The 25,270-nt window shown below is 41.3% G+C and overlaps 1 long non-coding RNA gene across 1 annotated transcript in view; it reads right to left on the reverse strand.

Moving 5' to 3' along the window:
• Positions 1-21,572, reverse strand: part of LOC306840248 — a 40,949-nt gene extending 19,377 nt beyond the window's left edge. The window contains exon 1 of the long non-coding RNA XR_013781301.1: positions 21,515-21,572. This is a non-coding gene — a long non-coding RNA (uncharacterized lncRNA). The remainder of the gene's footprint in view (positions 1-21,514) is intronic.
• Between the last annotated feature and the right edge of the window lie 3,698 nt (positions 21,573-25,270).

Consider the following 25,270-nt stretch of genomic DNA (forward strand, 5'->3'; position numbering starts at 1 on the left):
ATGTGGGAATTTAAAAAGGTTCTTTTATGCAAGTTTTGATTCCCTGAAGTGCTGGGTTTGCTAATAGCATGCCTTTTTCTGTATACCAAACACCCTCTGAGTGTCATCTAACAGTGTCTTTAAAGTTCTTATTCACTTTTCCATACATATATAACGTAAAATACAAAGTCTACCTGTCATTATATTGCAAGTACAGCCTTTAGCCTCACTGTTTCGGCCTCCATCAGCTGCCATCTTTTCAAGCTTCTCCTCCCAGACTTCTATTGTACTTTGATATTCATAGGAATCCTCTCCTTTGCTGTCATGCTTGTATATCTGCTGCCTCCTAACTTTGTTGTCATCACTGGGCTCACACATCTAGCTCTGCTTACACTGTCAATCCTTTATCTCTCCTGCTGTATACTGTAAGTGTTACTCTGTCTGCGATCCTCTCTTGTTGCTCGTAGTTTGTCTTCCAGCATTGCTGTTGTGGTAACACTGTTTACTCTGCCAGTCAAAGACGAGGCAGAGACGGCATCACTCCTGCCTGTGTTGTGGAGAGAAGCTGAGGGAAGGGCGAGAGAGAGAGAGAGAGAGAGAGAGAGAGGCAGCAGCCACATTTCCTACTGTAAAGAGTCCCAGGTGGTTTACACAGTTGTGCGCCTGAGATAAGCTAAGGTCTTGACTGCTGTTATGTAGAATTGACATACAGTTGGAATACTTGTGCTCTGATGCAGGGGCAGCTTGAGGTGTTTTCACATCCAATAGGAAGAGAGTATACGATTAAGCTGCATAGACCGCAAGCTTTGTTGTAGGGACCAATAAAACCAACATTTAAAACTAAACAGCAAAGCACCAACAATGGTGAATGGAATTAACCTTCCTTGAGCAGTGCTTTTCAAGTTTTTAGGTTCCATCACATATTGTATTCTTTATAAACAGCTTTACACAAGTCTGTGAAGTTTTTTTGTTGTATATCTTCTCTGGTCCTGTATTTGATCATTCCTATAAATCCCTCTATTTCAGCCCTGCTCAGAACAGGCCGTTTCTGTGTCTGTCGCTTTAAATATGTAAATGAGTCTGACCACGCCCGTCTCTATAAGGGCTTGGGTGGCAACTAGCCTCAACTTTGTGATGTCACAAAGGGAAAATCTCCAAACAGCCTGTTTGAGAACACATTTTCTGAAGAGTGGAGCAGATAATAGACAGCTTTTCTAAAAAAAAAAAAAAATGGAGGTCATTAGACACATAAGTGTTAGAAAAACATGGTAAAGTTAATATTGCACAATACGTGACCTTTAACTAATGCATTCATATGCCACCACCGAAGCAGTGGGAGCAAATTGGGGTTAAATGTGGCTACAGGTGCTGGGAATTAAACCCCCTGAACCTCTGGTTGAGATACCACCATCAGATTAAAATGGATAAACACTATGACGTGAGATAAACGTTATTTTATGAAAACATATCTTTTGCTTTGTCGTATCAATTGGAAAACAGTTTATGATTAAAGTAACTCAATAGGAATATTGGATTTCTCATTACCCTGTCAATGAAATGTGACGAACCAAAATGAATCACATTGATCCAACACTCGTAAAAAAAAAAAAAAACCCCCACCACTGCCATAAACCAGTCCTGCTTATGATCTGTAACATTACACCCAGAGGCTTTGTGAGAGATAATGTGGAGATACATGTAACCTTTAAATAAACAAATAATAAAATCACGGATCAATTGTCTCATGGTAGCTATCCTGTATGTCTATGAATGATCCAATCCTGCGTAGCATATTACACTGATCCAGTCAACCGTGTTTCCGATGTAGCATTATTCCAGACGGACACATGAATGTCTTTTTGACGGACTCTTTTTCCAAGACGGACATGTCGAAAAAGTTGTGTAAGTAAGCAGAAGTTGTCTATGGGAATATTTACAAGAAGAAATACTGAACAAACACCTCGGCGGTCTCAACGCCCGTTGTGGCTCTTTTGCATTTGTGTTGTGGAATTTGCAAAGCTTCTTTATTGTAAATGTATTTGCCTGACACCTCCTGGCCACCGTAGATTGTCGCCATTTACAACATCCCAATACATGAAAACATTTTTTAGAATATTATTTCATCATCTTAATCCATTAAATTTCTGCCTACAAAGTATCAAACCATCGTATTATTATTTCTAAGCGTCCCCTTACTGTCACCTGTGTGTCCATGCTTCATTCTCATCAGGCTCAGGTTACATCATCACAGCACGACCTATCACAGTTGTATCTCATTTCGTCACCACACCAGACTCTATATCATATAATCCAATAATTTAAAAAAAAAAAAAAAGAAAAAAAAAAAAGTGCATCATATTGAGTGACATTATCTCTGTCATTTCATGAGGGATTCTGAGCTCGGCTCTCTTCATGTCGGTGTGTTAAACCACTGCTTATCCTTTTAGTAATCACTTAAATGAGCTCACGAGTATTTCATACCCAGAGCGGATTGGATATCAGGAGTTATGCTGGTATTAGTTCTCCTACTGACATGTGTTATCGTCAAATCCTGTACTATTTGTCGTAGCTGTGTTGTTACTGATGCTATAGTTTTTTCCAATCATGTTTAACCCACCTCCCTTTATGTATGCTAATGGTGGGTTTTTTTATTCATCTACCCCTTCAGCTCAGAAAAATCAAACTGCAATTACTCTAAAACAAACCTGTCACAAATTGCTGTGTTATCAAAATCATCATATAGCCCTTTTTTTTTTTTTTTTTTTTAACTGTGCATCCAGAATGGAGGATTTAATCAAAAGCATATTCTCTTTGCTGCATAAAGAATAAATAATTCAACACGTCTTAGCTTCACTTGTTCCAGCTGACAGTTTATTACAGTGCAATGCTATGATTTGGGAAGTTGAAGGTATATTATTCAAATAATCATAAGACAGCCTCAGGACATTTACAGTAGATGTAGCAAATGAACAAATCTCTGCTTGTAATAGTAGAGTAGGCAGTGGTACTGGAAAATCACAGTCAATGCAGTACATGCAAAAATAAAAGATTTCACATTAGAAACTGTAATAATTTAGTTTTTTGTAGTGCAGCATGGTTCATGAGATAAATGATGAAATAATCATGGCGCTCTGTTATTAACAGTGTTTAAACTGGAGGGCCTGCACAAATAGCCTCTTTATTAATAATGCTTGACAGGGCTTCTGGTTAGAAACTAACGGCTCATTAGAGCACACTAACTAGTCCCTGGTAGCAGAGATGCATGGCTGCGGCAGGTCTCTAATAAAGGACAGACTAATTGGCTAATTACATTCACAGACAAAGCTCGTGAGTGCTTTACTTATGGACCTCATTTCGAAGGGCCAGCGCTTAAAATGCAGGGAGGAAAACTGAGGTCACTCTCAAGGAACCCTGCTGTATAATGAACACAAGACCACACAGTCAGAACCGTTTTTGCATTTTGAAAAAAAAAGTAGATTTTAAAGTGTCAGTCTTACTAAAACTGGACTTTTAAAATGCATGGAGACATATAAGTCAGACTGACAAGGTACTAAACTGAATTTCCAACACTTAATGCGGATGGAGATGGATTTACCCTTGAAACATTTTTCGCCTCAATCGAGCCAATAAAGTGTTCTGCACACGCGCCACAATCCCTGCATATGGTTTTAACTGGAAGTCTAACAGCATTAGCAGAGGACACTTTGTCACATTGTTATCTGCCTTTGGATGTATGCATCACATTTGTGTCAAAGCGTAGAGAATGCATGAAATATACAGAGCTGTAAAGTTGTCCAACGTTTTCCTCGTATGGCGTACAACCACCACTTTGCCGTTTACTAATTTGCAAACTTGTCGGAGGCATCATGTCTATATTTTTGGACAGAAAAACGGACAGGTTGATTATGGGTCTAGAGTCTAGTTCAAGGCTCGACTCAGAAAGCTTCTGGCAGAGACATGATCAAACCGGAGCCTCATTAGAACGGTGCGGCTGTCGGCTTCACAGCTAACAAAAAGTAAGCCTCTAGCATGTTGGGTTCCAAAGATATAAAAGATACAGCAACCAATACTCTCTGATGTTTTATACATAGCACATCTAAAGGGGGTTATTTTTTTATAACAAGGTAGGGAGTCTGGTGACTAACATAAAGACCAGAGCTGGAGATATATAGAGTCACTGGTTGTGTGGGAGAAGCAGTGAGCGGAGAAAACTGAAAGGTGGAACAGAATGGAGATTGAATTAATTATCTTGAACTGTTGCGTTGCTAATGCAGCTTAATCAGGCTTTGTTCCACCAGCACCAGAAGCAGGTTGAGGACCTATTTTGGGAAATTCTACATTCAGCTCCAAGTTTTAAAATAGGTCCCATATGTGAGCTAAATAAAGGAGAGTAGTAGGAGATGAAGAGCTGCATAGACAGAGCGCCTGGGACAAGGGATGGGCAGGGAAGGGGGGGGGGGGGGGGACAGTATAGCTGACCCGACAGGAAGTCTTTGACAGGGGCCCACACGGCAGGTAGCAGAGGTTTAAGTCTCTGACACTGAAACCGAGCGCACAGTCATCCATCACAGTGGCAACTCCTCCTGTCAGCGCAGCAAGCCGGGGGATGCAGAGGCTGTGCCGGGGCAGATGGGAAGGGAGGATGCGGCCTGGAGTCCTTCACCAGAGGAACCATGGTCAGAAACAGACACAGGACAGCAGCCAGGATGCACACACACACACGCGCACACACACACACACACACTCACACTCACACTCACACAAGCTAAAATGGGGGCTAACGTGTGTGTTGACCAGTGGCCTTTCCTGTCCCTCCGTCCACACTGCAGACCAGCTGTCTGGAGGAAGTAGATACAACACATCCATCATAACACACACGCCTGTCGCTGAGACCTCTACCCAGGCTGCTGTAAAGGTTTGTGGGTAATTCTATGAATTTGGCAACGGGTATGTGGGCTTTTTTGTTTTCTTCTTCCTTTGTCCTCTGCATGTTTTTTTTTATGACTGGATAAACTTCAAAAAGACAAAGAAAGTCACGAAGAGCGCACAGTTATATGAGCTTATTTCCTCGTTGCCTCATTTACAAGTGCTAATAAGTGCAGGAGTGCATGAGAGCATTTATGTAAGCCCTGTTTACTTCTCAAGTCCTCATGGGAAAGGGAATGATTAACATTTCATCTGACAACATTGTCTTGGTTGTGGTGGAGGTGGAGGGTACGTTTGTGTGTGTGCCTCTGCAATACCGGAAGATCACAAGGCTTTAAACCAATCAATAACAATCAGACCTATCCAGACGTGACGAGAGCTAACTCTCAGTCTAAATTTAAAAATCACATCATATTCATAATTAAACTGATTTCCATTATTAACGGCTTTTTGTCAAAGGATTTAAAGAACACAAACAAACAGTTAGTGACCAGATTAGCAAATAAGCATCAAGCAGCCTGTCGTATTATTTCCCATTGAACGAATGCTTGTCTGGAAGAAAAAAAAAAGCCACTGTGAATGAGGGTTGTCAAAAACGTCCATCAGGAGGAGCCATTGTAGAATTGATGGAAATCGTCTATATTCACACGCCGGCCAACTTTCTCCTTCGTTATGCTCAGAGGGTGGGAAGTAGAAATGCATTTATAATGTCCTATACCGTATTTTAATTAAGTGAATTTGGGGTCTTTGACGAGTCATGATTATTTAAAGGCTCCTTGATTGATCAGCATACAAAAACTTTAAGACTATCTGTATACATTTAAAATACAGTCATTAGCTTTTACCCAAAAAATAAAATGTAGACTTATATGAAAGTAATGCTGCTCAATCACCAGTATGGTGGTGACTGTGTCTGCAGAGACTCTGTCCTCTACCTGTATTTGGTTGTTTTGCTTGACATGAAGTATCTGGACAGGGATCTTGTGTGTTTCCTCCAACCAATGAATGCACAAAGACTTGAGGAGTCTAGATGCGATTGGACGTTATTCAATAGGAAGAATATGGCGGACGTCTGCATACATGTAGTGACCTGCAGTGTGGAACCTTAAATCAGAAACACATGGACTGTGTTTTCAATGACTCATCGCCCAAATGCTTACGTTTGCTAAAATTGCAGTTAACATCTCAGTTCACAAACTTTAATTTCCCACAATAACACCTCTGCCAGATTTGTTTCTCTGTGTCAGTTTTGCGGGAACAGAACAATTCATTTAATTTAGTCGTGGTGCTCAGATTCAACGGAAGATTAAAATGTAACTCAGTTTACAGTCTCTGAGGTAAAAGGCAATCATTAGAGCGTCTTGTATCGAGGTGAATTGCAGACAAGGCAGATGTAGTGCAAACTGTGATATTGGCATGATGTGGTTTATTAATAATCCTCTGTGATTAACTAAGGTGCTGCAGTCAAGGATCGCTTCTGTGGTTAAATCCCCGTAGGCCGCACGTTGACATTATAACACAATTCAGGAAAGAGAAGACTTTGACACGACTGTAATAAATGATTCTGCAGTCATGTACATTTAACTCAATATATCTGATTAAATGTATTCAATATAAATGCTTCCTTGGTTTTGTGGCAATTATTGAAGTAACTTTCAAACAAACATGTTAGAGATAGTATCTGCTTATTTTGGTTGGATTAATTAAATTAATCTGTATTTTACTTACCATGGAGAACTTCACTGGAGCAAAAAGAGGGAAAGAGGGGCGACCTCACCCTCCTCCGCCCCCCGTGATTAACACCTGTTGTGTCGCCTATAGAAAAAGAAGTTGTATTCTTAGTTGCACTGATTTTATAAATCTTTAAAAATGTTGAATTCAGTTTAGTGAATTTTACTTTTATAATCTATTGTGCTTATCTATTGTAAACTGTGATAAGTTGAAGTATCATCAAAGTTCCTCGCCGGCCCTCCGTCGTGGGTGTGGGAGGCAGGCGGGTTCAGCGGAGGTCAGAGGAGTATCATCATTGTTGCCACTATCGTCTCTCGACTGGTTTGACATCTTTTATCCAGATCAAGACAAAATATCTACTTCATATTTCTGTTTAAATTTGGTTAACTTGTTTGTGCGCTTTTTTAAAATCTACTCATAGCAACTGATTTGAGTTACATCAACTTTAATTAATAATAGTTAATGATAATGTCAAAACAAAGAAAAAAAGAGCTGTGATTATCTTCCTGTATGTTTTCTTTCTCATCTTTGACATTTCACTAACACTAAAAAACTAAACCCATACATATAATTACTTTGTTCATCATTATTGTGTTATCTTGACCACTGACAGTGTCGGAACCGTGAGTGTATTAATAAAAGGTGAGATCTGTAAGTTAAAGGTCAAAACTTTCTCAAGCTGTCCAATTAATCTCATTAACATCTGGAGGTACTGACAGAAGCCATGCTGATAATTGACCTGCAGAATCTAGTCTATTTTTAATCAATTAAGGGAATATTATCTGGCAGCAACCGCCTGTCCTATAGGATGCAAAGCATACCGCAGATAAAACACTTCAGCTTCTACATTCACATTTCTCTGCTCGGGAGACTTTGATCCAACGTTGAAAGGATTCTCTAACTTCAGCCATTATTGCTTGTATCAGAAAATTGGACGTGGGATAGATTATTTAAGACCTTCAGTAACAAAAAAAAAGCTCGAGAGCTGCTCCCCTGATCGATCCACCTCATCAATATTGAATCTGCTACTCGAGACTATAATAGACTGGAGCACAGAGGGGAATGGGGGAATTAGGGGAGGATGAAGACATGACGGAGAAGGAGAAAGACTCGACTTTCTGAAGTAAAACGCACTGAGGAGGTGGATTGTGAAGTTAAAGGAGATACAAAGGAATCGGAGCTACTAACGCGGCCCTTGGGAGAGCCACACAGCATTATCTGTAATAGAGATGAACTAAAGATAGACTAAATCACCAGCTGCTGCTCTTTCAGAACATTACTTGTAAAAGCACACTTAAACCGTATCCAACTGCAGCTATAATGTGATTGTAGCCTTCCACCAAACATAATGAAGGTGCCTTTAAAACCCGAAAAAGCAATGTTTTCTGTGAATCACAAGCAGTAATCAACACTGAAGACGACAAGTGTCACAAGATATCCCAGAGGGCGAAGCTGCTCTTTGTGACCCGAGTACACATTGAAGCTTTATGCTCATTTGCATAGCCAAACACTGAAAACTCTTATTCCCTGATAGGTTACTACACTTGTGAGGTTTATCTAATCATATCCCAAACGATGTATTTACATCAGCACATCATCAGCATAGAGCAGAGCCTCTCATCTCTGGCTCGCCAGTCCATTAAAGCTCTTAAAACATTGACTCAACGGGCATCACTGAGGCCGTCTCCACTACTAGAGTACAAGGAGAGTACAGCTACATCACAGTAATCACCTCCTGTTGCTCTTCAGTGGTTTGAGTGATGTTCCCCTGTGGTTATTGCACGTCGAGGTGTAAGAGTGCGTGTGTGTGTTCAGGTACTTTTTCTCTTTTCTGCCTGCCGTGCACGTCAAGAAATGTACTCTTTAAAGCCGGCCGAGTTCTCAGAAAACTATGCACGCAAATCTCGGCAAACTAGCAGAAAGAGCTATATTACACCAACTCACTATCAGACTAGCAGTTAGCACAGCGTGTGTGCGTGTGTGTGTGTGTGTGTGTGTGTGTGTGTGTGTGAGAGAGGGGGAGATTAATGGTTCTTAAATACCAGGAAAAAATCGAGACTTTGTTGAAATCACAATGACTCTCAAAAATACAGTCTATGCACACAAATCTAGATGGCTTTTGTGACTTGAAGAACCAAAATTACACACATAAAGTCTTGAGCCCTTTCCTGATGTGCATTCTGACTTCATATCCTAATGAGCTGAAAATTCAGAGAAAGGAAAGTCACAATTAAGGATATTATGGCATTGCAAGGAGCCAAACTTGGAATCTGTTGAACTGTATCTTTTGTTATGTACTGGTACGTTTAGTAAAACATGGTGCAACACTTGTATGCAGTGTATTATTATGATGCGCCTCTGTGATTTTCTTGTCACACAACCTCCTTCTCAGATGGTTTTTGTTCCAATCTCAGCAGACAGGAGCTTTGTTTGCATGCTTCGACGGTTTATGTGTGCTTTTGTTAGAGTTGCTACGCAGAAAGCTAAAAACATTATTGTCAGGCATTGTACCTGCTGTTCTCTTTAACAATGACTTGCACAATTATTACTGTGCATGGAAAATTAGAGCCATAGTCATGAAACAGTGTCGTCGTCATCTCGTTGACTGATATTCTCATTTATACTTTGTATATGGAACTTAATAGGAAGCCATCTGCGAGCAGGCATTTTCACAGCTATTCAATGACTTAAATAAGCACTGACACTAAATGAGTATAACAGCAATAAAGAGTGTACGGCATGCAGGGAAGGGAGACCGACTACTTAACAAAGGCGCTAATGAGATTGATTGATTGGACGCTCTTTTTTCCAAACTACCTTAATGAAGAATTAATTCAATCAATGAATATTTGTTTGAGTTATTATACATTATCGTGCAAAAGGAAGTGCGGCTTTTAGGTGGGTCTGTTGTGAGCGACCTGCTGGAGACTGAAAAGCTGCAAACAAAGATCCTCTATTAGTATGGAGGTCACACTCTTGGTGATATGCAGCTAATTAGCCTGGAGCTCAGTATAGGCACAGTTCCAATTATTAGTCAATGTGCCCTTTTCAGTGCAAAACAGTCGTTCTCTTTGGCGTTGTGTGAGCGGTCTAAGTGGCTGCGACAGGTCGGCCAGTGGTGGAGCGTCAGAGCTCAGGTGATGGATGGCTCTCAAGTGCTGGTTTGGACAGAGGAAGCTCAAAACTGTCACACAGCTTATGTGGAGATTTACACAGACAACATTAAAGATGCACAAAAATAACGTGGAAATTACCACAATTCATTTATGATCGCATGGTGGTAAAGAAAGTCGAACTGAACATCATTTTCGATGCTAACCTACCTGAGCACACGCACACACACACACACACACACACACACACACACACACACACAAAGTCAAATAAAAGCTGCCACAGCGTACCACTCATTTCTGTAAAATCACATGACACAAACCTCTGAGATTTAAAAGCCAAAGGTTTGTTTTTTCCCTCTCTTTTCTCTTCTTCCTCTTTTCCTTTCATAGGTCAGCTCATTCATCTTGAGGCCTGCAGAGACGTCAGAGCAGGGCATGGCTCAATCGATCAGGAAGTCCTCCTGCCTTGTGCGTTTGTGTGTGTGTGTTGGTGTGTTTTCATGCATGTTCACACATACAGGAGGTCTGACTGGAGGGTTTTACTAGCAAGCAGAGGGTCTTGCAGCAGTGACCTTTTTTCTCTCACAAAACATTCTCACCTTTTCACCCTCCCATGTATCTTAGCACATCTATTTTTTTCCTCATCTGCTCGTTCTCTCCTGCATGTACCAATCGTTTAAGCCTCTCCACTTCTAATTCCCCACAATCCGCTCCCTCACTCATCGTCCTTCAGGCACTCTTCACTTCTTTCCTGACCTCTACCTCTAATCTACATCATCTCCTTTTCCCCCCTTCTCCTTCTACTCTCTTTCCAAAAGTGACAGAGTTGACAGCTTTATGACTTCACAGTATCTCCCGTCCATTTAAGCGTGGTGACACCTAATTAGCCAGTTGTCATGAGAGGAGGCGCAGCACGGCTGGATCATTTTGCAGATAAACGGCACCTGTTGTTGGGGGATGCCACGAAAAGGCAGAGCGAGAGGAGGATTGAGGCGGGAGAGAAAAATAAAGTAAGAATGACACAGGGGGATTATGGCGTGGAAGGAACGGGGCGGGGAGAAATGGAGGCATGAGAAGTTGAGGACGGAGTAGCAGCGAGAGGAGGAGGGCGATGGAGTTCAGGATCCACAATGTCACAGCTGAGTCCTCAGGTGAGGATGTTGCTGGGTACAAACTAATAAAACACACCGTCTCCTTGGAGTTAAATCTCTGCACATCAAACTCAAACAGGCTTGTTATGCAGATCATTTTAAAAGTGAAACAAAAATTATATTTCATATCATATTTTCAGCCTGTGTGTGTGTGTGCATGCATGTGATTTTGCATGCACATAAGTAGCACAGCCGCCTGGTAGCAGCTGCTTCCCACCACTTCTCATTGATAGAGGATGAATGACAGTAATTAGACAAGCGGAGGTAGCTAATAGCTAGCGTGGGCAGAGAACATACTGTACATGAATTGGAATTTCCATCTGAAAGTGATTGAAGACATTCGACTTGAAGTGTCAGCTACATAAATACATTAATTAGACGCTGGTTGTGTCAGCTTTACTCGCTGGCTCGTGTTGGTCTGATGGTTAAAGTAGTTATGATGCATATTTGGTCAAGCAGCGTGAAGCAGCGGGGTAGCAGAGGAAACTCAAAAGAAGCACATATGAGGAAAACACTGAAGTAATTAGTGCTGCAGCCAACTCGTTTTCTTTTTCATCCGTCAGGTGTCTTTTATAACTTGTTTTTCCTTCGTCATAGTCTTTGTTGTTGTTTTTGTTTTTTTTTAGCACAAAAATCCCTCCAAACCCCAAAATATTCAACTGAAAACAACGATGGCAGCAGCACAGCACATTTAGAATCTGTATGTTTTTTAAATGTATTTTACTCGTCCTGTTCACGGTTGCGAGGGGAGGGAGCTGATCCCAGGTGTCATTGGGCAAGAGGCGGGGTTACACCCAGGACTGTTCACCAATCACACGGCTGACATATAAAGACAGACAAACTCATTCACACCTACGGGCAACTTTAGAGTCACCCACTAAGCTATCGAGCATGTCTGGACTGTGAGAGGAAGCTGGAGTACTCAGAGAGCACACACATGATCTAACTCCACACAGAGGGGCTCCGGTCCAACAGGGATTCAAACCAGGAACCTCCTCGCTATGATGCAGGAGTGCTAACCACCATTCAGCCCGCTTGATAAATTACTCAAAGAAATAATTAATTATTCATTATTATGATTGTTGTTGGTGGATTTCCTATTAATCAACCAATTAATGAATTGTTGTAGAGAAGCAATGTTTGGTTTTGCATGATTTAACACCTGACAGAGATAAACGCAGCTGATTTATGAAGACCTCTTTAGCAGATACACAACAATAGGAGCTATTTTTACAGAATTAGTACTCAACTTTTATATATATATATATATATATATATATATATATATATATATATATATATATATATCATATTAAAGTTGATTCATAGAGCGGAAGAGTGCAGAAAAAAACAAAGAATAAGAAAGTAACAGACGAGAACAACAAAACTCAAATTCAAAGAACAGGTAATAAAGAAATATACAAACATACAAAGCTATGCATCCCTGAGCGTGACGGTTTATTAAAAATGAAACCGAATATAAACATGATTTAAGGTGAGTCTTAAAACACCAGGTGGGTGAGAGACGGTTCCTGCTTGAACTCTAGCCTCGGTACATGGGGCACGCGCAGTGTCTGTTCACCTCCTTGAAACTGCTTAATTAACTGCTTATAAATATAAAATGCTGTGGTTAAAATTAAGTGTGGTTTTGTGACCAGTTGTAAAGTGTTTTCTATTTGTCCTCTGTGCTTTTTAATAAACAGCAGCACAGCAGGCGTTAAGTTATCCCCGCTGCTGTTCAGTATAAATACGTTCTTAAGTGTGTCCAAAACACCCTCCCGGGCCTACAGATTATCTGGGCAAGTAAAGAGCAACATTATTCTTTACTAAAGTAGCAAATATTTACTTGTTTTCTCGTCGCCGACGTTCACAAATGTGTGCACTAACCTAACTCCCTCATCAGCATGACTCGTGGTTTTTCTGCTGTCCGGGGCTGCTGGGAGGGTGTGTGGGCTCCACGGGCTTAGAAAAGCTCCTCAGAGTGTCAAGTGGATGATCAAACAGGCTGGCGTGCTTTAAAACCCTGAAGAAAGTCTACTGTAGCCCGCTTTGAACGAGAAAACACATTATACACCCCAGCAAGTGGTCCGCAGGGACTGCGTGGAGAGAGTGTGTGTGTGTCCTGTGTGTGCTAATTGCACTACACAGCTATGAATCATATCATTTCCATTACCGTTGAAATCAAAACATGAAAGAAACTCTGCGCAGAGTGACAAGGGCCATTAGTAGATGTGAGACGATTGGAGCAATCAATGCCAGACCAACTTCAAGCCTGTCTCGATGCTTCAGCTACAAAACTGGGACTGCAGGAGATCAAACGTGGATAATGACGTACTTCTTTTTAACGTACTGAAATCTTTTGAAGATAAATACAATGGAACAAGGGGAAAGGTGACAGGAGAGATAAGATGTGAACGATGACGAGATGGAGATGATGGGACAGGGAGATTTAAATAGGCAGGGCTTTCACATATCTCAGGATATTTCCCGTCTATGTGAACGCAAACTGATCAATTTTCCACTCTGGACTTCTCTCGGAATTGCTTTCTGCCACACCCCGAGATTTTTTTTATGCAGCAAGTCCGAGTGAGCTGAGGATATGCTCCGGTGAATTCACCTTGAGCCACACTGTACTACTGCCGTCTACACTGTTACTGCTGCACGGCGCATAGAGGAACAAATAATGGAGGAAAACGTGGGCAAGCTGCGAGACAGGACAAATGCCCACACACTCCTCTCTATATGTTCTTGAAAAGGCTTTTATTTAAGCCTTATGCTATTACAACACAACATCACTATTTCTTTTACACTTTATACAACACGACCTGCTCAATGCAACCCTTGCTTTTGTTCATTTTTTACATTTTAACCTATGCACATGCACTAAAGAACAAGCACAAGTCTAAACCCCCTGCAGGTCAAATTACAGCCCTTTTGTAGTCTTACACAATCGCACACCTGGAACAACAAAAATCAATCGCTACCTTATTGATCTGTGATTTCTCACAGCGAGGAAATGTGAAAAAGAGTCTGTTTAGGTCAACTGCAAATCCTCCTCTGCTGGTGATTAATACGACTCTGTTTCATGCTTTTTCCTGCATATTTGTGTTAGCTTTTACATCCATTTGAATTTAATTGTGGCGCTAACGGTTATGAACCAGAAAATGCTCCCATACCCCTGTTAAATCACCCTGCTTATTGTTGCTGAGTCCACAAAGTCCAACTCATGCACGCTGCAAACGGTTTATTGGAAAGATTGATAATATCAGCCGAGTCATTAGCCGTGTGGTTTATGACGTTCGAGTCCACACTCCGATTCATGTTAGCAAACCCTACGCTGTCCTGGATCGCAGGGCATGATGACAAATATGCACACAAACACACAGCGCTATGTTCCTTTTTCTTTTCCTTTAAACTTATACACACTGAAAATTCTCATTCCTCCTACTCCTTTTCTTCCCCCACCGCCTTCGCTCTGCTATCGCTGTGGGAGGTTATGAATATGGATGGAGGCTGCTGCAGAGGGGAGAAGAATGGGCAATGGTCTACAACCTTACAACACACACACTGTTTTTGCAAGTATGCCTGCGCCCCCTTAATGTCCATTTTCTTCCGCATGGTTCCAGGCCTGAATTCTTGACATGATTATTCAACATTTTGTTCTTATTTGTGTCTGTGGCACATTGATTCACCTCTGTAGTTTGGCTCTCTTTGCTCTTAACCTATCTTGGTATTCAGTTGTGTTCACCACTGAGGTTCCAAAATGAGATTTCACAGGTCATTAATTCAGTGGGGTAAAAAAAACAATCAATATTTTAGTGTAAAAGTGAAGCTATTTTGTGGAGATAATAGCTGGAAAAGTGTATGTCTGCTGTGGGATCAAAGGATCGTGTTTCATTTGGCCGACGCTCCGGTGCCTGCTGTTTCTCTGCCTCAGTAATGCAGGTTATAATATGTACTGCCCCAAAACCAGGTAACACTTAGCAGAAAATTGCCCTGAAATGTCAGACTTTAGACGACTGCAGTGTTCGCCTTTTTTTTTTTTGACAACAGCAGAAAAATTCTTGACTCCATTGTAGTTTGAAAGTTTACTTTGTAAAAAGAAAACTTTTTCTTGGACTTTCTTGGATTAGAAAAGTGATCATGAGTAGATCTAAAAGGAACTAAAATAGATAATGATGATAAAGAGAGAAATATTTCTGATATGATCCAGTTGAGCACCATCATGAAACCAAAACAAACTTGTTTGGCGACACCTCCGCCATACTGGAGCCTCCGCTCTCCTCCAGCGACACACCTCAAACCCTTCTCCACTCGAGTTCTCACAAAAGTTACTTAGTGCAAGCGGCGGACAACGTTGTCCTCAGCTTGAGCTGCTGTTGCCTCTGAACTGCATTGTTGTGTTAGCTTGCTTGCTAATGTTAGCACACTTTAGTTAGCTCGTAAGTTAGCTTTACATGGCATGTAAATTTGATTGGATACGTGACATCCAAATAAGCAGCGATTACGTTTGTTTCTTGTTCTCTTAAACAGCTTTTAGACACAAGGAGAGGAGTCGGCCTCACGTCCACGTAAACACAGTGACGACAACAACACAGCCAGCAGGTTTCACCCTCCTCACTTACTGCATCCAATCAAGACGCAGAGGGACATTTACAGAGGATATCCTTCATGTGTTATTTTAACTGTATGTGTTAAATGTTCTTCTTTAAGGATATTTAACAACTCTTTCACAGTTTTCAGTATATTTCTGTGCTTAAGAACAACTGAGTTGGATGAGATCAAAATATTCAAAGAGATTTTTTAACATAAGAAGATTTTTTTTTTCTTTTCTTGTAAAATATTGCATCAAATTGAAGAGAGAAAAATATCCAGGGCCTTCGGGTCTCTTTGATGCATAATTTTGCATTTTAAAACATTTCTCGAAATAACAAATTTACGCGACTGTGCTTATATTCATTCCAGTTTAAAAAAAAAAAAAAAAAATGGGACAGGTGATGAGGCAATAAACAGTTTCAGCCCATCAAATCAGCCAGGGAGTTAGTGAAATCAGTGTATTTCCCACTGCGCAAATGACAGCAGCCCAATAATCCACCCTGTGAATGATGTACAATAACTGGAACTGCAAGAAAGAGAGCGAGAGAGAGAGAGAGAGAGAGAGAGAGAGAGAGAGAGAGAGAGAGACAACAGAGGGACTGAGGGGGAAAAAATAGAAATCTGTTTTATCACAGAGCCTGTAAATTACTGATTCTGTAGACAGCTTGTTAGTTTCACCGCCTCTCTGTCTTTCTTTTCTGGAGCAATTAAACCAGACAATTGCTCCCCTGGAATTGCCTGTCTGAGAAAGGCTGGATGCCAGCTACTCAGGAGCCAATATCCCCCTCTTGCTTTTTACTGCTGCAGGCGAGCCGCGCTTCACAAATGTGATAACATGAGTGGCCAAACAATAGAGCCAAGTTTCTGCCAATCACAGTCACAGTCAATCAAACACAATTGGCTTTCTACTAAGATGGCTGCAATGTGTGTGCAGCAGTTATAAACTTTTAGGAGAACATGATTTTGACATCTGTTATTGTTGGGTAGAGACAGCAGCTTTCAGCGTGCAGCACAAAAGCCGCCTCGACATGAGCGAAACGGAGCCATTATCGAAAAACTGCTCCTCCGACTTTTTTTTTTTTTGCCTCGACGTTTCCGCATGTATATCGGATGACGAGGAAAACAATTCAGATGATCATGTCTTAAAGTTCAACCTCTCGCCGCGCCCGGATTCTGCTGACTCTCTCAGGCAGAAGCGATTCTAGACTTTTGCGTTTTCCTTTTCCACCTTCTGTTTATTCACTGCTTGTTAGTGTGACTGAGACTGGGAAATAAACGTGAAAAAAAAATAAATAAATGGAACAACACTTTTTGACAGCAATCCACAACAGCTGTCAGAGGGATTCAGCAGTAAAAACAAAATGCAGCGTCGTTTTGGAATAGAGGAGGGAGAGAAAGAAAAACATCTTTTTTTTTTTTTTTTTTGGTACCCGACTCGGGTACAGGATGAGATATGGAGCAGAAGCTGTGACAGAACTGGGGTGATTGAAGGCTTGGGAAAATAACATTTCCTGGGAAGTCTTCAAAGATTCTCAAAACAACTGGGTTGAATTGAACATTAAATACATTATGGAACAGATTTTTTTTTTGTACAAAGACTGTCGTTTTGGATGCAAATTTACAACATTAAGTCTGTCGAAGTCCCATGTTTTGAAAATGTTCAGTGCTAAGCCAGGCACACATGATGCGTTACAGCGCACTCCCATCATTTCAGGTATGCACTTGAACCTGACAGGTTTAAAAAAAAAAAACGTTCCTCCTCATCAACTTCTTACTTTAAGAAAGGGGTTCATCGGGGGATAAAGTGATTTGACATATTTCGTCAAAGTTGTCATCACCCCTCAGCCTCACCTTATATTCTTCTTCTTGTAAATTTATGGGGAAAACTCTCAAATCAAAATACATGTCAAACATGTTCCTATCATTTGATCGAGTTTCTATCATGCTGATTAGCTAAAAGTCCAACATAAAATATAAATAACATTATTTTTTTAAAGGTCTGTATAGGTTACACATTCATATACTTTCTATGGGAGCTCCATCATTGACCACCAAATCTCTTGGAGCTACATGAGGCGAGAGATTCACCATGGCTCCCAGTTGGGTCAGGCAGGTGACTGACAGATGGAGCTGGGCTGGCAGGCCTGCTGACCAGCTGGTTCCCCACTGCAGGGAGGCCGCTCTCTCCCTCCGCTATGCCACTAATCCTCTTCTGCCACTTTCAGTCGCAGCTCTGACCTCATGATCCCACACTGGTACCTCTGTCACCTGCTTATGACAGCTCAGCACTTCCTCGCAGAGAAATGTGTCTCGTGTACCACGGGGATGGAAAAAACTAAAGGCATGTGAAGGCTGGGTAGCAGAAGGTTGGCGGATCAATCTCAGCTGGGAGTTGGCGATGTGATTTGCGACAGCGTGATACTCCCCAACATGATTTTTTCCTCCATCGGCCTCCTGTCGTGTCTACACTAAGCTCACGCAGTTTTGATGCGACATCACGATCCTTCGAGCCCCACCTTTGCTTCACATGCGCCTTCCTGCGTCACTTTTCATGCATCACGTCTTTCCTCGCTTCGTTCCTTCTGTTATATTTGTATCAGCACGAAGCAATTTTAATTTATTTCACTTCTGCGTTTGCTCTTCAGTCAACCACCAAATTTGCCATCTGTGATGTATGCTTGTCAGAACACAGCTTTCCAGCCAAGTTGGATGTGCTTTTTGCTCATGCATCTAGTCTATCATGTTTTATGGCTGAGCAATATCAGCACTAGGTTGTACACTAAAAACACAAGCTGAAACTGCAATTTCCTCTGCAGGGATTTAACTTACAGAAGCAGTAAAGAAAGGTAGAACACGTAGAGTAAGGTGAATTTATCAGGAAAATGACTGAGTTCAGACACGGGCTGTATAATGGCAGAAATAGTCTGCTGAGCATTTTTTCGGCTCTCGACTCTGATGCGAAAAGGAAGGAGATATAAAGCACTTTGGAAAATGGCAGCTGCTCTCTGAGCTTAGAGGGAAATGTTCATCTTAAATGATAGCCTTTACCTGCATCAGAATGGGCAAATATGTCTCATGACAAATTGATGCAATATAGCAAGAGCGATACCAGAAACATTTGAAATTGTCGCAAAATAGAAGTAACAGTATTTTCTTGGCAGATACACAGGCTGTCTTAAATGATCTGGCTATCAAAAATGCTGAGAAAGAAAAAAACTAAACAAAAAAAACTTTCCAAGGATACAACGATCCGGAACAGAAGTCTAGAAATCTAGATTTAGATGCTGCCTCCTCCCTCTGCTTCACTGCAATTACACAGCAGGAAAAGGAAAGAATTATGACTTCAATCTGTTTTCGATTTTCAAAACCCCTCGCTGATGTAGCGAGTCATAAAGTTCCCCTCTCTGCTCTTCTCTGGATGCGACTGACTCAGTTTTCCAGGAAGGCTATTTTTGTCAGAATCAGTTTATTTTGTTTAATTACCTTAAAACCTTACAAATTGCCTTCAAACCAATCCCGTGATTGTCCTGAATCTAAATGTTTGTCTCTTTAAATGAGCACTGAAATCTCAATGAGTAAATCAAGTCATTGAGACGAATTAACTTCATGTCCACCATCTTTTTAATGCAACATTACGAGTTGGGCACTGGATGGCCGAGCATGTCTCATGTACAGAGTCTATTGTCCTTGTTTCAGCAGCCAGTGAATCTTCCCTCGGCCCTTCGCTGCATGTCACCCCCGACTCTCTCTCAACCTGTCCTATTTAACAGAGGCAAAAAATGTGCCCCCAAAAAAATCTCTAAAATGAAACATCATTAATGTATTGATTACATTTAAAAGGGCTACAATTATTTTACAGCAACAAGGAAGTAATGGGCAGATTGCACAGGAGGCTCGTGTGCAGCGTTCCGTAGCCACTGTGGTTTTGCTCCGTCTGTCAGGGCACGCCCTAATCCACTGGGTCAGTTTCTGAAGCGTGAGCGAGGGGGAGAGTACAGCCGTGGGCAGCGAGACTCAAGTCATGTGTTCACAAGATCACAGGAGAACTCTAAGATCACACGGGACTAAAGAGAACAATACGCAAGAAATAGATTACTTCACCATTCGGAGGTTTATTTGGTCTTCATTTGGTTTTTACTACATTTTTAATAAAGTAAAACTAGGATACATAATTTGTACATCGTATTTTATTTTGAAAATAACTTGATGCCCTGTGCGATGAAAAGTTCCCTGGGAAACTTTTGTCAACATGGTATCATAACCCCCATGACCCCCCCCCCCTAACAGGACATCGCTGGCAAACTGCAGAGGGAGGCAACTTGTCAGCTGTTAGCTGATGCGGCTGAAGACAAGGTTGAATGCAACTAGAAGGCACAAACTGACTGACCAGCCCTGTTTAATCAACCACGAATGACAAGCCATCAGCTCGGGCCTGCAGACTGACGGATGCATGTTTCTAATTTAGGACGGTAATTATGCACATGCGCAGACACACATTCTCACACACAAAGACTGACAGCAGAGAACACCCATGGGCTCTGTCAGTCCAATGCCAGGCACTCATTAGCTTTTACATAACTGTTTCTCTCCTCATGCCAAGCGTCCCAGGGACAGCTTCTGGGTGGAGTGGGAGGGTTAACAAGCTGCGTGTCAGCTGGGAACTTTTGAGGGGCAGCACAAGCAAAACGTCTTTCTAGTCTTCATGTGTTGTTGCCTCGTCTTTCAGGGAATTGTGGATCATTCCGAAGAAGTGTTACAGGCACAAAAAGCGTCAACATTTATCCGAGGATGGGGCTGTGGGCTTTTTTTTTTTTTTTCTCTGCTTGTCTTTTCATGTTGTGGAGCAACGTGAGGATGGGTTACACGGCCCACAGATCTCTGGGCTGTCCTCATTAGAGCCTCTAATGCAGCCGAATGTCAAGCCAAGAACCACGAGGCCTCGCGGAGAAAATCTCAAAGATTTCTAAACTGTCAGCTGCCATGAGTCATACTTGAGTCATGAGATGTATGAGCGATGATTGTGTTATTTTGTTTAGAGCATTACCATAGTGGCATCAAACGCTCTGGTTTTAATTTGGATTTTTGTGTAATGAATCACATAAATGGCCATGACATTGTCTCTCTTAATGGAGATAATACTCATCACAGAGAGTCTAATGTCTCCTGAGAAATATAACCCTCTGAGTGAACCGACTCATCCAGACTGACTGCATCTATAATTCACAAAGAGCAAACAATTTCCCAAGGGCAAGTCTGGAGCTTTACCTTCAACAACACCAAAAGAAGAACTCTTACAACTCAATTTATGGAGTTCACATAGGCAATGCACTAGTCACCTTCAAGGTACAGAGAGTTTGAATGAAGGTGTGCTCAACCATGGCAGCATGCTTCCCCGCCCATAAAGAACTCTATTTTAATTCATAACACAGGCGAACAAAAATGCACTTCCATTAAATTGGAAATGACATCGGGGAGAAAACAAAATCACACTTTGCCACAAGCCAGGAGGGAGATTAAGGAGAGTGAGTGAAGAACTCAGTGGGACAATTTAATTGAAATCTCTTAAGGAATTGGGTGGCTGTAACACGGAGGGGTGTGTGTGTGTGTGGGGGGGGGGGACAGGAAAGAAGAGAGAAAAAAAAAAAAAGCCATCAAAATTTTCAGATGGAATGTAATTTTTCACTCGGTTCAAAAGAAAAGGTCAGCTGGCCTCCTGCAGCATTAATGTACCACCATTTATGATTGGTTTTCAATCATTCATTAAAACTCACCATGCTTCAAGGCACAAGCTATGATTAAGAAACATTTCTTCCACCCTCCGTCTGACCACCAGTCCTTGTTCATGCTTAAGGCTCACTTGTCTGTTCCGTTTCATTATTTAGCTTCTAATTAAAGCACCTGCAGTTACGTCTCAGTGTGCACTGTACCTTACATCTACTGTATATGTGGCGCCGGTCAACAGACATAATGAAATGGTCAGTAAGGAAGCAGCAGATGCCTTTAAATGCAGTTTACCTGTTGTCCACCTGTGGAGGTCTTGCTCTTCTTCTTCTTCTTCTTCTTCACATGTTCTTTCTGAAAGAGTGTCGACAGTCCAGAGGTTAAGTTGATCCAAAGGCAGATGGACTTGGTTGAAGATCTTGAAGACTTATATCTACCCAGTCATGTTGGCTACAGCAATCAAGAATCAGCCAACTGATACCGATACTATGGGAGGATGATGATGATGATGATGATGATGATGGTGGAAGAACCAAATGAAACTGACAAAAGCAGACCTTGTCTCAAAATCTTTCCATGTTGGTGACATTTAGTCAGACACACATAAACTGTCATAGCCGTGTTTCTGCCTCCCTCTCACTCTACCTGTCAGCCACACGCTCCTCATCAGTTCACCTGCTCTCTCAGCTGCAGCTAATCAGTAATTAGGCCACTACATAAGCTTCTGCTCCAAACTTTTTCATTAACCGTCATCACATTCCTGCCTGTCTTTCCAGCGTTTCCCCTCGGACTGATGTCCTGGTACCGACCCTGCTTGCCTTGGACTCACCTTCTCCAACAAAACCCTTTAAATGACCTCAGCCTTCTGTCCCCGACCACGACTGTGGCTTCAGCCTCTTCCGCTTCCTGTTTGCCTGTTTCCTGGCAGAAGTGTGTGTGACTATATATATATATATGCCAGTTTCCTGTCGTGCTGCACTGTCCACTGTCCGTTACATCAACTCTTTGGTTTTCAAGGCTCATAATGTGAAGTTTTCTATCATGATAATAATGCGTATTTGTATAGCCCGTATTAAAAACTATGGTTTCAAAGTCCTTATAAAGCATCAAAGCCCAACAATAAAAAAACAACCCATAAAGCAATAAACAGGAAAGACTAAATACAAGGCAACATACTGGATGACTGTGTGATTATTCAAAGTGAGGTTGATGTCAAAGGTTTCAACCAGGCTGTTTGTGACACAGAACCAGGAAGTATAACAGGCTGCAACGTAAATGGGCCAAAAAGTCGTATTTGTTAAGTCATGGTTTAATTTGAGAAATTGTGTATACATCCATAATATCAATAAGACAATGAAGAGGTTTGTGGTGGCACTACATGTTTAAATATAACTGTGTCATCAGCATAGCTTTGAAATTAAAAAGCGGAGCCTATATATATAAAATAGATGTGGTCCCGATATTGAACCTTGTGGTACTGTACAATTTACAGCAGTTTTGATTCTGCTCTGAATTTAGAGTAAGACCACTTCAGAGCTGATGTACCAACACAGTCCTGCAGCCTTTGAATCATAGTTCTGTGTTCAACAGCATCAAAGGCCAACAGCACAAGGACATAGCAAACACCAGTTTCAGCCATTCATAGAAGAGCATTTGTTACTTTAATAACAGTCTCAGCAAACCATATTGAAACTTTTCATGTCTATCTTTTTCATTTCAGTGCTTCAGAGAGACAGTCTTTTGTAGATTTTTTGCATTTAAAGGTAGCTCTGAAATGGTTTTGAAATTGCTGCAGTCTCATGGTTCAAGGCCGCAACAATTTGTGATAAGGGGTTGTTGCAAAGCGACAGGATAGGGAACTGTTAATTATTGCCAATAGCCAAGGGGCCACCACATTCATAAGATCCAGAAAGAATTTAGGAGTCAGTATGTCATAAGATTGTAAAAAGAAACTGGCAAAAAGGACACTGATAAAATTGTACGGTTGGCTCAGGGGATATCAATAAAAAGAATCAGGAGGCAGAATATTTGGATTAAATGTCACTGATTCTGGGAATAGAAAAGAAAAATATGCATTCCTCACTAGATGCTCTGAAAAAAACAAAAAAAAACAGGATTTAAAAGACAGCCAACAATGTTGAAAAGGGCTCTGGAGCTGTGCTTTTCAGTATGGTTTAATGGTTATAAATTATTTAACTGTACACACAAAGTATGGGCTCTGATTGCACTTTATTTGTTTGTACACATTGCCCATTAACATAGTAATAGAAGTAGTCACAGGTTCGATGGATCAATAAAATAAATTGAAGAGGGTGCCACATGCTTGGATTGTGCCTAACGTAGTTCAAAACCCTGCAGCTGCACGAGCCGACGATCTATCAATTGATTCAGCTATTTCTGCAGGGCGCACAGTTTACCACTGGGCAGAACGCCAGCAGTGCTCTGGAGAGGAGAGCTGATCAGTCCAACCACTGTCGCTTTGTATGACAACCCAGGGGACTTACAGAAAGCCAGCAACATGACATAAAGTGTACACGCAGCACCCTCAGTGCAGCAGAAAGCCAATTATATAAGGATTTGTTTATGTTTTAATGAACTGACAGAAGACTGAAAGTGTGCAGCCAAAGCTGCTGAATGAGTTCATCATCAGACGGTGCTTAAAGCGAACACGACCCAGAGTGTTCCCAACAACTGTTCCACAGAAAAACGTGTTTACAACGCAAACGTTTGCTGTTAGGGAATTTAAAGAAAGTAAAGAATACGCTGAATGGGATGTCGTTTTGCAGGAAATGTGAATCTACCAAATTTCATTCATCAAACAGTTGATGACAATCACACCCCCATGTTTTTTATTTCTGTAAGTGACCCTTCTAGCAGAGAATAAACGGCCTCTGTTATGAACAGTTGAGACGACTCTTGCATTTCGTAAGAGTACGGAGAGCCCTCCCTTCACCATCCTAAAAATAGAGGCATACTACTGAATGTTGTCAATCAATGTTATGAATCAGAGGAGATTTAGGTACTGAAAAATAACACTGGAGCTGATCCCTGCTGTCACTGGGCGAGAGGCACTTTCTGCCAATTTAGTCATCAATGAACCTAACAGGCATGTCTTTGGACTCTGGGACGATGCAACATGCAAACGCCACACAAAGAGGCTCCTGTCTGACAGGAAATCAATAAATCAACTTTGTTTATCTCTGTTCAACACAAAAATCTTTAACTGATGCCGGGTTCAAGAGAGAGAGAGTGATTTATCCCCTGGGAACAATGACCATTACTCTTGCTTTTATTTTGTTTGGCAATCCAAGAATCTGTCGTACTTTTTCTGTCTTTCTTTCAAATTTGAGACTCTTAGATCAGATTGGTGGACTGATAGTGGAGCCTCGTTATCAGAAGGGCCACTAAAAGGTTGAGATGAAGTCAATATTTGTTCTCAATTCATCACAATCATAGGAACTTTCACAAGTAATCAGTAAACCCAGAGATCTTTTCCTATTAGATTTTACAAGGGTTTTTTTTTCGCCTCATGCGTTCTTGGAAGAAGCCATTAGCTTCACTTTCACATCAGCTCACTAATGAACTTAAAGAATACCATGGGGACCTGACCAAAGTCGGTAGTCTGCAGGAAATGATGCAGGGTGTGATTGCAGAGAGGTGAGAAGGTCAGACACTGTCCAAGACTTGCACTAATGATGTCGCTAAGTGCCTAAATAAAGCAAGTTGAGGAAAGTGCTGACAAAGACCAATAGACAAAGAAAAAACATTACCTTACACCTTTCCTACTCTTCAGTTCAACACAATTTCATGGACTCCCAGATTAACTTTACCCCACTTACTCCCACCCTGGATTCTCAGTCATACACATCCAATTAGAGCTTAATTATAAGCTACTCTTTCTATCCGAGAGATGAACATGAAATTACATATTCACACTTTTTGCGGGGTACAGTAGTTTGTGGGTAATGATGATGTACGATCTAATAACAAATTTCTGCTTCTGTCAAATCAGACACCTATTAGCATTCACAGGCTTGTCCAATTAACTCC

The sequence above is a fragment of the Symphodus melops genome (assembly GCF_947650265.1).
Source record: "Symphodus melops genome assembly, chromosome: 19".
Taxonomy (NCBI): domain Eukaryota; kingdom Metazoa; phylum Chordata; class Actinopteri; order Labriformes; family Labridae; genus Symphodus; species Symphodus melops.